This window comes from Eschrichtius robustus, chromosome 1 (genome assembly GCF_028021215.1).
Source record: "Eschrichtius robustus isolate mEscRob2 chromosome 1, mEscRob2.pri, whole genome shotgun sequence".
NCBI lineage: Eukaryota > Metazoa > Chordata > Mammalia > Artiodactyla > Eschrichtiidae > Eschrichtius > Eschrichtius robustus.
This window is the reverse complement of record NC_090824.1, coordinates 33893411-33910679: the sequence shown is the minus strand read 5'-3', so window position 1 is coordinate 33910679 and position 17269 is coordinate 33893411. Positions and strand designations below refer to the sequence as shown.

At 39.5% G+C, this 17269-nt stretch overlaps 1 protein-coding gene and 1 pseudogene across 4 annotated transcripts in view; one reads left to right on the top strand and one right to left on the bottom strand.

The window, feature by feature from the left end:
* The window catches only part of RAD51B (RAD51 paralog B), a 701477-nt gene that overhangs the window by 284764 nt on the left and 399444 nt on the right, over positions 1–17269 (top strand). The window lies entirely within an intron of this gene.
* LOC137764706 (large ribosomal subunit protein uL6-like) lies at positions 9457–9993 on the bottom strand (annotated as a pseudogene).

Below are 17269 nucleotides of genomic sequence, written 5' to 3'. Positions count from 1 at the left end.
GCACCCCGCAACAATGGTCTCTTGCCTCTTAGGCAGGTCCAGACTTTTTCCCGGACCCCCTCCCGGCTAGCTGTGGCGCACTAGCCCCCTTCAGGCTGTGTTCATGCATCCAGCCCCAGTCCTCTCCCTGGGGTCTGACCTCCGAAGCCAGAGCCTCAGCTCCCAGCTCCCAGCCCCAACCCGCCCTGGCGGGTGAGCAGACAAGCCTCTCAGGCTAGTGAGTGCTGGTCGGCACTGATCCTCCTTGCAGGAATCTCTCCGCTTTGCCCTCTGCACCCCTGTTGCTGCGCTCTCCTCCATGGCTCCAAAGCTTCCCCCCCGCCACCCCGCCGTCTCCGCCAGTGAAGGGGCTTCCTAGTGTCTGGAAACTTTTCCTCCTTCACTGCTCCCTCCCACTGGTGCAGGTCCCGTCCCTATCTTTTGTCTCTGTTTTTCCTTTTTACTTTTGCCCTGCCCAGGTACGTAGGGAGTTTCCTGCCTTTTGGGAAGTCTGAGGTCTTCTGCCAGCATTCAGTAGGTGTTCTGTAGGAGTTGTTCCACATGTAGATGTAGTTTTGATGTATTTGTGGGGAGGAAGGTGATCTCCATGCCTTACTCCTCTGCCATCTTGAAGGCGCCCCCTTGCGTGCCCACTTTAAAATCAGTTTCAGGCAAGGAGAATGTCATTACCATGTTTGACTAGACTCCATGCTGTCCAACAGAACTTTCTGTAGTGATGGAAATACTCTATATTTGTGCTGTCCAGTACAGTTGCCACTAACCACATATGGCAGTTTTTGAGCAATGAAAATGTGGCTAGTGCCAATGAGGAACTGAATATTTAAATTTAATTAATTTAAATTCAACCATATATGGCTAGTGGATGCCATATTGGGCCACATAGAGCTAGATCAGTCATTTTAGACAGAATGGATGTTGGGTCGCCAACTATGACATTCAGTACATCTTTCAATAAAACAGTCAACAGGTGGTGCATTTGTTTTTTAGAACTTCTTTCTAATTAGTGACCCACCAAGGAGGCTCTTTTGAAGACAAACCAACCAAATAAATAAAACAAGTGCCCACACTTGCACGGGCTAACAGTAGCAGCGTCTCCTAGGTGAAAGGGTAAGGTGGGAGATCGTGGTATGATGGCATGTGGCATGGTGCCACTGATAATGGGGGTTGGATTGGGATATAACTGGCTACAAACTCTGCAGGTGAGAGACAGGCTGCTCTTCTCCATTAGGAAGCTGTTTTTTTGTTTTTTGGTGTTTTTGTTTGTTTGTTTTTTGCAGTGTTGTAAATAGGGAATGACAACTCTTATTAATATATAATGCCAAAGCCTGCCTGCCTACCTTGTAGGTTGTACAGCCAGGGAGATACATAGATGGCACCTGGGAGGATTTATACATCCAGTAAATCTTTGTCAATTACTTGCTTTGCCCCACGTAGTATTCTAGGTACTGAAAAGATAATAAACAAGACTGAGACTAGTAAGCAAGTGTCTGTTTTAATGGAACTTAGTGGTTACAGACAAGTAACTAATATATCTCAAATTGTGGTAAGTGTTAAGAAGAAAAAAAGCAAGGTAATAGGTAGAGTGAAGAAAATAGCCTTAACGAATGCCTAGATCTGTGACCGTCTTGTCAAAAGCTCAGAGGTTTTAAGTTTTTCTTCTGAGAAAAGGACATTTGGTTTTATAGGCTTATTTAATTTAACAGCAAAGAAAAAAATGTCTCTGGATTAGCTATTTGCCACAAGAACGGAAAATTAAATTAGTTCCCGTGAATAGTTTCCTGATTGAAAATTAAATTTTGCCTGAGATGTTATAGTGAGCCTGGTAATAGTGACCTGATAATAGGATGAAGTTCATTTCTATTTTGATCATGTTCTTTTGTATCCTTTGCCTTATCTGGAGAACTTTGGCTACTTAAGTCAACTTCTGGGCTCCAGCTCTCTCAACCATAAAATGGCATTATTAATAATAATAATTAATTATATGGATTCTGGAAAGATTAGGTATTATCAGAATAATTATGAAATGCTTTATAAAGTTATAGGCCAAAGGAAACATTAAGCATTCTTCATTAAAATTGAGCAAGTCATTTAACCTGTCTGGGTCTTAGTTTTTTCTTAGTTTTTTCATTTAAACTCTCTGGGTCTTAGTGGTGAAACAAAGTAGTTGTATTGTCAAGAATCTTAGGAAACAGATCCTCTCTTTCAGTGCTGTTGGAAATAGGAATTATTATAACTCTTCTGGAGGGCCAATTTGCAGAATAATTTCAAGTTCTTTAAAACGTGCAAACCCTTTTGCCCCAAGGATCAGAATTTGAAGAAGTGTTCACAGGTGCATGTTTAAAGATGTTCATCATACTGTTGTTTATAATGGCAAAAAGACAGTAAACGGATGTTGAACAATTGGCATTTGGTTCAGCTATGGTGCATTCATTCCCTGTGAAATTCTATGCAGCTACTAAAGATGATGATAGCATTAATAGATGTTAATGGAATTGGAAAGAAGTTCACCGTGTACTAGCATTTGTGGTAATCTGCCTCTTCACTTTGGCCTACTGCAGTCAAGAGTAGTAATTATGGTTACTTAGAAAAAACCTAGCAATAGTGGCAGGTAATTATTGGGCACTCCAATATCCTAGGCACTAGGCTAAGCTTTATTCACTTATTATCTCATTGAAGTTTCGTATTAACCCTATTGAATAGGAACAGTTTGGAACCCAATTTTGCAGATGAAGAAACCAAGGCTCATAGGAATAATGTACCTTGTCCAAGGCTTTAAATGCAGAAGGAGCAAAGTCAGAATTTGTAACCTAGTCATTTGACTGCAGAGCCTACGTTCTGAAACCACGGGCTAGGTTGCCTCTCTGTAAACTGTCTTTAGGTTCTAGATAGGGTAGCTATCACAGGTATATTGTGGAAACTCCTTCACATCCTTTCCTGTAACTGCACCCTTATTTGAGAGTACTTTGGTCCGAGTATGTGGCAGAGGAAGGAGTGGTCCACTCTTTAATACAGAGGTCAGCAGACCATGGCCAGTGAGCCAAATCAGCCTGCTGCCTATTTTTGTAAATCACGTGTTATTGCAACCCAGCCATGTTTATTCATTTATGTATTGTCTGTGGCTGTTTTTGCACTGCAAGGGCAGAAATGAGTGTTTCAACAGAGACCATATGGCCATTTGTATCATCTTGTCCTTTACACAGAAGGTTTGCTGAAAGAAATCTGGAAGGGTGTGTGCCCTATTACAGTGACCATTTTTCTTTCCCTAAAGAGAGTAACTTAAAAGACAAAACAACCCTAAGGACTTCCCTGGTGATGCAGTGGTTAAGAATCTGCCTGCCAGTGCAGGGGACACGGGTTCAAGCCCTGGTCCGGGAAGATACCACATGCCACAGAGCAACTAAGCCCGTGTGCCACAACTACTGAGCCTGTGCTCTAGAGCCCGCGAGCCACAGCTACTGAAGCCCATGCGCCTAGAGCCCGTGTTCCGCAACAAGAGAAGCCACTGCAATGAGAAGCCCGCGCACCGCAACCAAGAGTAGCCCCCGCTCGCCACAACTAGAGAAAGCCTGCATGCAGCAATGAAGACCCAACACAGCCAAAAAAAAGAAACGACAAAACAACCCAGTTTTAGGGCTACTATCCTACACAGGCCACAGGGATACAGGTAGTTGTAGGGTTTTCCGAGGCGGTGAACAAGAGCAGTCTATTTCAGGACAACTGAAGGCCCTCTGTGCGCGGCTGACTGGCATTCTCTAACTGGGTCTTCGTTCCCTTGAAACTCTGCCTGCTGCTGCTCCTCTGAGATGGAATGTGTATTCACAAATGAGGCGCTCCATTAGTCATGGTGCATTTCCTGGGCCCTGGAGACATGGGCATGACATCACCAAGGGCCAATTAAAAAAGGCTCCTCTGTCACACAAGCCCCTGAACCTCTTTAGAGGTCTGTATGGAGTGTGTGTTCTGTTCCTAGCCCTCAGGGTGTGATTTGAGACTGCCTTCCTCATCCAGCCATATTCTGGGCACAGAAGTCTAGCTTCCAGGCCCGAGAGGCCAGGACAGGTTTGAAAATTTGCAGAGCTGGAGGCAGATTCCCATTTAGTATTTTTTTCCAGGGCTCAGGTTTTTATTCCCAGTTTTCCACTCTTAATGACGTTACTTTATATGGGGAAGGGAGGGTGGTGAAAAATGCAGTCTGTGTTAGGTAAAAGACACTTGGCAGTTAGAATTTCTGGATAAGTATAGGTTGGTAATGTAACAAAATCGGAAGCATATTTTGCCATTTTTTTACATGGCTTTTGTGTGTAGCTTAACATCGTAAAACAACATCTTTTAACAGTAAAGGCTCCTAGCAAAATTAGTGTGGCTTAGAATAGGGCAATTACGAAAGGAACTTTACTGAGGGGAATTAGTCACTCATTAAATCTTTTATCTTCAGGAAGAAAAGAAACTTCTTTTTTTTCAATTCTTTTTTCTTAGAATTTAAGCATTTTAGGTATACCCCATGCCACACCCCCTCTTCCTAATTTATATATGTACTTATTTATGAAAATGACTTGTGGAATTTAGCCTCAGAGATAACTGTTCATTCTGTGAACCAGAAAGTTTATTGAAAGACTTGTTTTCTAATTGGTAATAGCTCAGTCTCTTGCTAACAAGCCATAATTGTAAAATTCCCTCTTTAAAAATTATTCAAGGAAACAGGCTCAGGACTCAACGTGAGATTACACTGGACAGACTTTTATAGTTTAATCCAGGGATTGAACCCAAAACTTGTGTTTTCCAGTCTTCACAGGCAATCTACGGTTGAATGAGGATGATTCTTTTAGTATTTTTTCATGTTTGAATTCTTTTTAATGAAGTCTAAGAGAAATTACGAGACACAGCCATTTTTGTGAGTATTATGTTATCTGTGGCTACCCTAAACCACAGAGGATGCCACCCTTACAGCTTAAAAATAAAATCCTTGTTGTTTCTGCAAAGATAAAGATGATGATTATTTTTTTAAATTGTAGAGGCTTTTATTTTAAGAATCACTTGAAAGCGTATGTATTTATTCCTATTTCCTAAGAACAGATATACCAGTAATTAAAGGAATTTCCTCTAGAACTGTGCAATATACTATAAAAGAGGGCACATTTTAGCATTTCAGAGATTCCCCCCCCCTTAAAGATCTCTATGCAGTTTAAAACATTAATTATTAAAATTTCTAAACATCTCTGGTATTTTTAACGGTATATGTGTGTGTGTATATGTGTGTGTCTGTGTGTATGTATATATGTATATATATATATATTTAGATCTTATAGGTGAGGAAACTGAGGTACAGAAAGATTGAATCTTCTACCTTGTGTCATTCATAGAAGCAGATATTGAATGCATAAATCATTCTTACCAAAACCCTTAAGAGGATATTCCTCTGTGTCTTTACATAAAATTGTTCTTGTTTTCCTTTGCTAGCTTCCAAGCTTTGCCTCGTTAACAACAAATTTTGTATTCCACAACCCCTTTGACGGAGACAAAAGAGCAGGTTAGCCTGGGCAGACTGGAGCAAGCCTGGAGAGGGGCCAGTTACCACAGGCGTAAAGGTGTGGGGCTGGGGCTCTGGGAGATCTCCTCCTGCCTTACTCTTGGCAGAGGACTTAATTCTCCTCAACCCCATCCCCCAATTTCTCACACCTGAACTAATATTTTGCCGCCTCTCAGAGGGTTGTCATGAACACTGATGAGTTTAACGCCGAAAAAATGCTTCAAGCCTTTTGGAAAAAAGGTCTGTCTTATATAAGTACACAATTAGTATTGGCCACAGCACCGGTCACAAGCCTCTTGAGTGGGCAGTAGGCACCCTTGCATGAAGTTAACCAGATGCTTGTTTTGGTGAGGACAGACTCTGGAATGAGGTCTGCTGCTGCCTTGAGAGGACACGTCTGGTTTGAAACGTTGAAAGCCAGGTGATCCTTTTAGCAGCTACGCAGTAATGTCTCTTCACTGCTTCTGTTTCCTGCTAATTTGGGGAGCAGCAGATGCCTCCCTCGGAATCCCTCCCAGAGCGTTGGCATGCCGTGCTGATCTTCTCACTAAGCCCTAAACTTTTCCCGCAGAAGAAAAGTCTCGAAAGGCTAGTCCAGAATAAGATAGCGAGAAGTTGTGAGAGATAGTCTGATTGGTTTATGAAAAGGTAAGGATGAGTCATGTCACTCCTCAAGGCACTGGCATCCATTTATTACACCAAAGCAAACACTGAAAGAAGAAAGCCTTTAGTCTCATTAAGGAACCCAGACAAAAATCCCACTTAATCCATCTTGCTTTTCCTTTTCCTCTAACTCAGCTGGTGTGCAGGTGTAGGGCAGCTTGGCAGAAGCTTTGAACATTTGGAAAACGGAGTCATTACTGAAAGTCACTGACACACACTTCCCTTGGAATGCTGCTGATGTCATGGAAAACTGGGACCTTAGCAGTAACCCCTAACAACCAGAGCTACAGTAAACAGTAAATGTTACCTCCACCAAGGCATTGGTTTTTAAAGAGTTTTAACAGGCTAGGGCTTGCCAGCCACAACTCATAAAAATGTTCTTATAATTTTACCCTGCTCTCTAAAAGCACTGGATAACTGCTGAGGTTTCTCTGCCACTCGGGTATGCAAAGCCAAATCCACGTCACTTTCAAGGTTCACTATTCAGAATTTACGGCACTTCTTTTCCATTCCTCTTCATACCCCCTGCCATGCTCACAGGATTAGGCCTGGGAGATATAATACTTTTTCAAAGAAGTCTCTTGTCTTACTGAGTTGCCTCCATTTCTGGTGATGGGGTGAATCTGTGTGCTAGGTTTTGCCTAGTGTTTTATTAGCCTAGCAGTTAACCCAGTCTGGTTAATTTGTAGCCCTTGATCAATAGGTTATATTCCAACCAATTTGAAATAGTTGGGCAAAGTGACACCCTGTAGTTCAAACACTGAACTAGGTGCATAGCAAGAGAACAAGCAGCACGTGCTGTCGTATAGAGTTGTTGAGAATGGTTGCTGTCAACAGTTTAAGAAAGGAAAAGACAAAGAAACCAAGAGATCGGGAGGAATTTTCTCCCATGATTGGCTTTTTTTTTTTTTTAGGAGAGAGGTTAGAGGAATATTATTATGTAAACCAAAACCAGCATGGCTTCTTTTAGACCTGTCCACAAGGTGGGAAGAAGCAGAATGCTTGTGCAAGGCATTGTCAAGGTGACCATATAACTTACCGTCCAAACTGGATACTTTGGAGAGTGAAGGAGCTCTACTAATAATTACTCTGGCGCAATGGGAATAAAGCTGGACTGTCTCAAGCAAAGCAGGAATATGGTCACCTCCATCACTGTGCTAAGACCCACCCAGCCCAAGCCCTTTGAGGAGGCAGTCTTCACAATGCCAGAGAGAGTGGACCCATTCATGCAACCTGGGTTGTCTCAGTTCCAAGAAAACAAGTCCACTCTTAGAATTAGTGGCCTAGATAGGGAACTCTGACTGCAAGATTTCCCCTTAGTTAAAACCTCAAGTAGAGTAAACTTGAACTCATAGTCTTTATTTACCCAGTTTTAAATATGACTTTTATTGCCATAGACCAGTGGTTCTTAAAATGTGATGAGATACCTGAGGGTCCCCAGAGATCCTTTCAAGGGATCTGTGAGGGTGAACTTTTTTCATCATAATATTAAGGCAGTATTTGCCTTTTTCATTCTCATTTTCTCACAAGTGTACAGTGGAGTTTTCTAGAGGACATGTGAAGTATGATATTGTAATGAAGAGCCAGATTAATGAAGAACCAGATATTGGAATGTATTAAGCCAGACATTAAAGAGATTGGCAAGACTGTAAAACAGTGGCACTTGTCTCACTAAATTTTTTCATTTTAGAAAATACAACTATTTTTCATAAAAATACATTATTTATCTTGAAGTTATAGGTTTATTAGTGTTACTTTTAAACAAATCAACAAATACTTTAAAATTATTCAGTTTTAATTTCTTTTTTTTAGTTTTTTAAAATTTTATTGAAGCATAGTTGATTTACAGTGTTGTGTTAATTTCTTCTGTACAGCAAAGTGAATCATTATACATACACATATATATATATTCTTTTTCATATTCTTTTCCATTATGGTTTGTCACAGAATATTGACTATAGTTCCCTGTGCTATACAGTAGGACCTTGTTGTTTATCCATACTATATATAATAATTTGCCGCTGCTAATCCCAAACTAGAGATTATCATACTAAGCAAAGTAAATCAGAAAGAGAAAGACAAATACCATATGATATCAGTTATATATGGAATCCAAAATATGATGCAAATCAACATATCTAGGAAACAAAAACAGACTCACAGATATAGATAACAGACTTGTGGTTGCCAAGGAGGGATGGGGTAGGGAAAAGAAGGAATGGGAGTTTGGGATCATCAGTTTTAACTTCTGATATGGTCAACATATCCCTCATAAATAAAAGCTCTGTGAGTCCTTAATAGTTTTTAAGAGTATAAATTGGTCCCAGGTAGGAAAGGTTTGAGAACTGCTGTTCTAGACCTTTCTCTCTCCTGAAGGTACATGCTGGTAAATTGAGGTGATAAATTCCCTGTGAGAGAGACCATCTTTATTCATTATCTCATCTACTACAGCACCCAGCAGAATGCCTTGCCCACAGTTAGTGCTGTTTATACATATGCATAGATGAGCTCCTGTGACAGCTCTGAAAAGTTACCACGTTCTCTCATGTTTGGGTGTTACATTAACATTATTGTTTTTTTTTAATTGAGGTATAGTTGATGTACACTGTTGTGTGTTTGCTTTTTTTGTGTGTGTCTTTGTCTTTTGATATTTAATGTGTTCTAGTACTTTTTGTTAAATAATATTATTGATATTTTGACATAACAGTAATGATGTCATTTTTTTTCCTTCCAACGTTTTATGTAATAGATCAAATTCTCATATGAAACAATGTTAGATTTAAAAAAAAACATGAAGAATAGTAGAACTCATTACTTTTATTTTTTTAACCTGCCAATTCTTCTTTATCCTCATCTCAGGTGTCACCTTCTTCAATTAGCCTTCCTGGACCTTCCCAGGCTGGCCTGGCACCCCTCCCATGTGCTCTCTAAGTAACCTTTATTACTGGAAGTACTACTCTGGTCATTCCATTGACATTTTGGTTTCCCCCAGTTAACTTTGCATGCCTTTATGTCAGAAGTACTGTCTTTAATTTCCTTATTCCCAGAATTGAATAGTACTTGGTAAAGGGTAAGCACTAGAGTATCTGTTAAATGAAAATGTATAGAAGGAAGGAAGAGTTAGCTAATTTAACTATTTAGTGAAGTGTTCAGTGCCCCACCTGCCTCCCCAAAATAGAGGGTATTTATTGCATCTTTAGAATATCACAAACAGGTCTTAGGAATTATCCAACATCTTGTTTCCATAGCTGGACAACTTTTAGATCTTATTCATCAGCCTGTTGAACTATTCCTTTTTAGAAGACATAGATATCATTCCCCCAATTTTTCTGATATTTTTAACTATTGTGACTTGCTAAATCAAAGCAGCTGAATTTGACACAAGTTCAATATAGTTTCCTTCAAGAATTAACTCATTTTTCTGGGCTTGAGATACCCTGTGGATGTTTTTTCCACCCAGGACATTTTGGAGTTCAATGAGAGACCTATTCTGAATGAGGATATTGATGGGGAGGTGAGCACACATAGACTTCACCTTGTAACGACCCCCAGTGTAACGCCCTTGCTCATGTTCTTTACACAACTATAGATACTGCCCATCGTGGCCAGTCCTTTGTTTCCCCACTGTATGTCAACCCAGAGCCTCTTCTTTTTCCTTCCAAGACGACTGAGATCTACATTGATGTGATTGAAGTCCCTCCGCAGGGTGCCTCTGGGGCCCTTCACAGTAACTATGCATCCCTTCAGGGCGATGTTGACATTTCCAGAATGTCGAGAGTCTGATTGTTGAGAACTGGCTTCATTCTTGCAGTAGATGCAGCAAAGGGAGGTGAAGTATTTTTGTTTTCATTTTTTAATGTCATATTTTAACATGGTTTCCATAGTACTGAAGAGAAAATTTTTAGTGGAAGAAACCACAATTTGAGATTGCTTTGTTATGACCTTATGTATAAACCAATATACAGTGGGCCCTGCATATCCGTGGATGTGGAACCTGTGGATACGGAGAGCCAACTGTACTGGGGCATTTTATGTAGGGGACGTGAGCGTCTGAGGATTTTGCTGTCTATGCGGGGTGTCCTGGAACCAATCCCCTGTGGATGCCAAGGGGCCATATTTCCACCTATCTCTCCACCCTCATAAACTCCTTTTCAGAGTAGGAATCTTTTAAGCCCTTAAAGGTTGGTTACCTTTTTCTGAGAATGTGATATTTCTCAATATCAGAAATTATTTCTTTTGGCAAAAAGGGAAAAATTCCATTATATATATATATATATACATACATACATACATATATATATATATATATATATATATATATATATATATATATATACACACACACACACAAACATACATACATACCACATCTTCTTTATCCACTCATCTGTTTGATGGACACTTAAGTTGCTTCCATATCTTGGCAATTGTAAATAATGCTACTATGAACATTGAGGTGCATGTATGTTTTCGAATTAGTGGGATTTTTGTTTGTTTGTTTGTTTTGTTTTGTTTTCAGATATATACCCAGGAGTGGAATTGCTGGGTCATATGGTAGTTCTATTTTTAGTTTTTTGAGAAACTTCCATTCTGTTTTCCACAGTGGCTACACCAATTTACATTCCCACCAACAGTGTACGAGGGTTCCCTTTTTTCCGCATCCTTGCCAACGTTTGTTCCTTGTGTTCTTTTTGATGATGGCCATTCTTACAGTTGTGCCGGATAACTCACTGTGGTTTTGATTTGCATTTCCCTGATGATTAACAATGTTGACCATCTTTTCATGTGCCTCTTGGCCACCTGCATTTCCTCTTCAGAAAAATGTCTATTCAGGTCTTCTGCCCATTTTTAAATTGGGTTGTATGGGTTTGTTTTTTTTTATGTTGAGTTGTGTGAGCTGTTTATATATGTTGGATAGTAATCCCTTATCAGTCATATCATTTGCAAATATTTTCTCCCATTCAGTAGGTTCTCTTTTTGTTTTGTTGATGGTTTCCTTTGCTGTGCAAAAGCTTTTAAGTTTAATTAGGTCCCATTTGTTTCTGTTTTTGGATCTGTCTCCTAAAACAAAGGAAATAAAAGCATTCTGCTTGGTTTTAGGTTGAGTCTTTTCTCTGAGTGCTGTTAGTTATATGAGTCTCCAAGTCTCTTTCTTTTCCTTAAGACCTAACATTTTGTATAATTATTTACCAAACTTATGTGTGAATTCTTGATCAGGAAACAGAGAGAGAATATGTCGCAATTCTTATCAAGTCCTCATTTAAAAAGGGTTTGGTGGGGGAATAGTAGTATTTTGTCTGAGATAGAGTCCTAAAGGAACACTGATTTTTTTGGACAGGGCACTGGCTGGATGGGAATGGGAGAGCTGGATATTTGTCCTGACTTTGCTACTCTCTAAATATTAGTATGATTTCAGCAGATCACCTTACTTCCCTTTGCTACTCTTAAGTTTCCCCATCTGTGAAATCAGGCTGGATTAGAAGGTCTCAAAGGCCCCTTGCAGATCATCTAATTCTATAGTTTGTTTTGTACTCTGTCAGGATTTCATGTTCTTGACGTTCTTAGTTGACAAGTAAGGTGTGGGAGGAAATGACAGTCTTGAGTAACCAAAATGGATTTTGTCTACCCGTATGCGCTAATCCCCAAAAGAAGAAGAAAATGCAAATGAGCCAGGGGCCGAACACGAAAACGGTGACAGCAAGGAGAACATTGAAGCAGACAGCTGAAAGCTTCATTTCCTGGCCCGTCTGCCATGAGAAAGGCTGAGACTGCCAAAGCCTCCAGGCAATCAAGGCCAGAACTTTGGCTCACTCTTATTTTGAACTACCCCCATACCACACACACAAACCACACAGGAAAATTGTCGCTCTCTCTTCATATTTGTGCATTTTGGCTGCACTCCTATTTATGCCAAGTCCTTGCCTAATCCTCTTCCTTCCAGCTGTCACTATATTCTGCCTGTTGCTTTCCGGGCTTTGGAAAGCAGCTGCAATTTTCAGTGGAGGCCCAGGGGTGGTGGCCTTGGCGGTGGGGCGTTGTTAGGGTGTGTGGACTCTGTCCGAACCAACAGTCACTTTTACCTGGTTTATAGGCAGTTTGAGGAGTGTTCTCACTCTCCTTCCTTGGCAAATGTCAGAACTGATGGCTTTAATTTTTTTCCCTCTCCTCCCTCTTTGGGGAGTTTATCCCCCCTCTACATTCCTCAGCCTTTTAGTCTGAGAACGTCCTGTGGAAGATTTGGTTTGTCTTAGGTTCTTTTGCCAGGCTGCTCATCTTCTTCTTTTTTCCACATAAAACGTATTTATCTATTGGGAGAGCTTAAGATGGATAACCAGAGCTTACAAGCCTAGAAACTTGACCCCTTCTCATCTCTGACAGTATATCCCAAGCCATTAGGTCTCCCAAGGCCCAGAGAGCTCTTGGTCATTCGCTGTCCATCCAGCCTCTAGTTGGAGAGCTAGCTTCGGTGTCCTTTCACCTCTGGCATGTGAGGTTTTCCCATGGAGCTTGTCTGCATACATCTCATATTGGCTCTTAGTGATGGTAACCGAACAAAGAGACACTTGGTTCTCATCATATTAGAAAGCTGAGCAAGAATCAGGAAATCTGCTTGAAGAATCTTGGCTGAATATAAGGAGAAGCCATGTTATTATGAAGGTTTTAAATCATTCCAGTGTGCACAGACTGACCTTGCTGGCCTGAATATTGAAAGCAGAACAAAATTCCCACCCAGTCATTGTTTTTGGCTGATGAAGAGAGCCTTATTAGGTACAGTGGGTTGTTCTCTGCCCCTCTTTCTGGAAACTGCATCAACTACCTTGCCTTCTACCTAGCAGTGCACACACTCCTGTTTTCCTTTGTTTTTTTTAATAAATTTATTTATTTATCTATATTTGTTTTTGGCTGCGTTGGGTCTTCGTTGCTGCACGCGGGCTTTCTCTAGTTGCGGCAAGTGGGAGCTACTCTTTGTTGCAGTGCGCGGGCTTCTCATTGTGGTGGCTTCTCTTGTTGCAGAGCACGGGCTCTAGGCGCACGGGCTTCAGTAGTTGTGGCACGACACACTCCTGTTTATATAAGAGGAACCTCACATAGTTCTCAGAGCCTGGTGAAAAAAAACTCAAGGTGTGTCTGTGTTTGGGTTTGTCTGATGGTTTCTCCTATCTGTATGAATTTTGTATTTTATTTCAAAGAATTTAAATTTTAATTGATGTTAAATTCAAATAGGTGAGTCTATTTGATAAAATTCTTTGGTGATAGGATACTGTTTAACTTTATAGGTACTATATAAAGTCTTTTTATTCGTGCTGGGAATATAATACTACCAAGCCATTTTTTCTTTCAATTCTGCTGTTTTATCTCAATCCTGGACTTACTTGGCTATATTGTTTCTAATGCCCAGTTAACCCTTCTGTCACTCATCCTTTCTCCCAGTCCACATTTTTTGCATTGTCTATAATTCATAGAATCATAGTTTGATAAAGCATTAGTACTGGAAGGGTCCTTAGATGTTAACTACCCAAGCTTCATTTTATAGATGAAAAAAGAGCCTACAAAAGTAACAGGATTAGGCCAAGGTCACATACCTGCCAGAGCTTAGGCTCACAAGTGTTTTTCCACTATACTACTCCAGACTCCATGTGTCAGGAATTTTCCAAAGCACTAGACTAGTAATAGCTACTTCAACAGGCAGGAAGTGCATCTTACTGGAAAGGGCAGAGGTTTTGGAGCCAGAGAGATTTGGGTTTGAATATCTTGTTCTGCCACCTACTGGCAGGGTAAATTGGGCAAGTAACTAAAGCTTTTAGGGACTCTGTTTCTTCCTCTGTAATATGGGAATAATAATAAGAATACTTTAGGGTTATTATGAGTATTGCACTATATGATCTGTATAATGTGCCTGTTATACATATTGTGTTCAACAAATTATTATTATTATTGTAAAAAATCTACTGATCATAGGAAATATTATCTCATATATATAAATAATAATTTAAAATAGGTATTTTATAATTAGCTATTCTGAGCCGTTCTTGTTCAATTGTATTCTCCTAAAGTTAGCAGTAAAATATGAATGGAGTGAGTTGTCCGGAAATGAATTCCTGAAAGTTATTTATACCGTGACAGTGATTCATGCATTTCCCTTTTCTTTATAGCTTTCATCTGTACTTAGCTACAGTGTATCTTGTCCAAAAATTTTTGTACATGTTGAACTCACCCTAGGAAGACATCTGCAGTATACTTGGGTTTGGCCCCTGGTTTTCATTTAGCTAAACACTAGGATATAAATCTAGACTATAATCTACATAGAATGTTAAATTCATATTTTTGAGAAGCTTGAGATATTTAGTGTCATTCTGAAACTCTTTGTGTGATGAACAGCTTCGATGTGAAATTATATGTACCTGTTTGGAGTATAGGTTGACGTTATCTTGTGTTCATCATAAAAGGGCCCAAGATTGTTCTGTTAAAGGGAAGTAGAACTACGTTGTTGAACCCAATAGCATGGGGAGGAGGAATGAGTTAGGAAACAAAAGCTAAGATTGAATTAGCAAAGGCCAGAAGCAACAAAAGAAAGTTTGGAAGCTTCAGAAGGAGTGATTCAGGGGAATTTCAGTTGTGGGCCTCTCAGATTGCATAGATGTCGTTGGCTGACTGGAATGCACTTAAGCTTAAAGTGGATGGAAGGACCTTGAGAAACTAGACAGAAAGAATTTCGCTTCTCTAATAAAGAGAGGGCTTGGGAGAAAGAGCTTTGGCTTAGATTTTAGACAGAAGTTAAGTGCAACTAGAAAGAGGCACTATGTGCTTTCCTCCATATGGAACCCTTAATTGCTAAGGCACTTTCAAGTTCATGTAATTTGGTCCATAACTATGGTTAGATACATAGACTTTTCTTTCCTTGGTCGCTTTTTCAGTAAGGTGAAAGTTAAAGAGTGCAGCAGCGGTGGAGAGTGGAATGGATATTCCTTGTGCCTGTTCCTACCCGCTCTTATATATTAGGTTACGAGCCTTAGGCCAGCAGTTTCTTAAAGATAAAAGTAGGCGTGAGTTTGGAGGAATATTGGATAATTGAATATGACCAGGAAGTAGAAGGTGCTATTTTGCTAAATTTTGGGTTCATTCAGATGGGATCAAACCAGAGGAATTTGGCAAGCATTGGGACTCACCACTTAGAACCACACTGAAATAGTTGTGGTAGCAAAAGAATTTCTCCAGGAGACTTATTCCACTTGAGGCATAACAGCCAGAGATTCCTGGCCCTTGAGGGGAGAGTGCCAAAGCTGATAAATTTTAGAACAATCAACTGAAGTCTATAAACTCAGGAGAAGTAGTTCAATTAGATGCTACTGGGACTAAATTGTTTCCATAATTTTCACACAGAAGACATAGTATGAGTAAATGTGTCCTATAATCCACTGTTTAGAATTAGCTCCTCCCTAATATTATGTCCTTTCCTTGAGATTTAATATATTGCAGTTTAATAAATGAGAAGATTATAAAAGAATTTAATTTTAAGAACTTGTGTTTGACTTCTTCTGTATTCGTGAAATTCTGACATGTTAACCTTACCATTTTTTAAGACTTTTCTGGAAGAGTTCTTCGTGACCTAAAATTTACCTTCCTGTTTAATCATTCTCTGAGGCTTTTTATACTCTGGTAAAATTAACTACACTTCATCATCATCAGTATTGCTTATCCCTTGTCACCTGACATCTATCCCTGTATTGTCCAATTGTATCCCCTTCAATTGCCCAGTCCACTGACTTACATACATTAGGTTTTCATTGAATATTTTTTATTTAATGGTGAATGAGGAAGTACTTTATATTTTAAACAACTGACTATTGTGGAGAAAGCCAACACAACAGGAAGGAATTACTGTGGCTAAAGAGTCAAACAGGAGACTAAAAATGGGAGCTTTAAAAAGTTTTAACAGCTTTATTGAGTCATAATTGACATCCAGTAAAGAGCACATATTTAATACAATTTGATAAGTTTTAACATATGTATACACCCATGAGGTCATCACCACAATCAAGATAATGAACATGTCCATCATCCCCAAAAGTTTCTATGTAGCTGTTTTAATCCATCTCTCCCATCCTTCCCCACCTTACCCTCCTCAAGCAAACCACTCATCTGTTTTTGTCACTATAGATTAGTTTGCATTTTCTAGAGTCTTATATAAATAGAATCATACAGGGTAAACTCTCTTTGGTCTAGCTTTTTCACTCAGCTTAATTATTTTGAGATTCATCCATGGTGTTGCATCTATCATTATGTTATCGGTTTTTATTGTTAAGTAGTGTTCCATTGTATGCATATAACACAATTTACTTATCCAGTCACCTATTGATGGATATTTTGGGTTCTTTCCAGCTTATGAATATTATAAATAAAGCTACTATGAACATTTGACTACAAGTCATTGAATAGAGGTATGCTTTCTTTTTTCATGGATAAATACCTGAGAGTAGAATGGCTAGATTATAGGATGGTGCATGTTTAGCTTTGTAAGAAACAAACTGTCTTCCAAAGTGGCTGTACCCTTTTGCATTTCCCCAGCAATGAAGTCGAGTTCCTGTTGTTCCACATGCTTGCTGGCATTTAATAATGTTGGTGCTTTGAATCTTAGCCATTCTAATAGATGTTTAGTGGTATCTCATTATCATTTTAATTTTCAAGTCCCTAATGACATATGAGGTTGAGCATCTTTTAAAATACTTATTTGTCATCTGTATGTCTTATTTGGTGAGATGTCTATTAAGATCTTTTACCCATTTTTAAATCAGATTGTTTAAGAGTTTTTAGAGTCCCTCGAGTCCCTTGTATATTTTGGATACAAGTCCTGTATCCAGTACGTGTTTTGCAAAGATTTTCTTTCAGTCTGCGGCTTGTCTTTTCATTCTCTTAACAGTGTCTTTTGCTAAGAAGTTTTTAATTTTAATGAAGTCCAGCTTGACAATTTTTTCTTTCATGGAGAGTGCTTTTGCTGTTATATCCAGAAACTCATGGCCACGCCCAAAGTCACCTAACGTTTCTCCTATGTTATTGTCTAGAGTTTTATAGTTTTGTGTT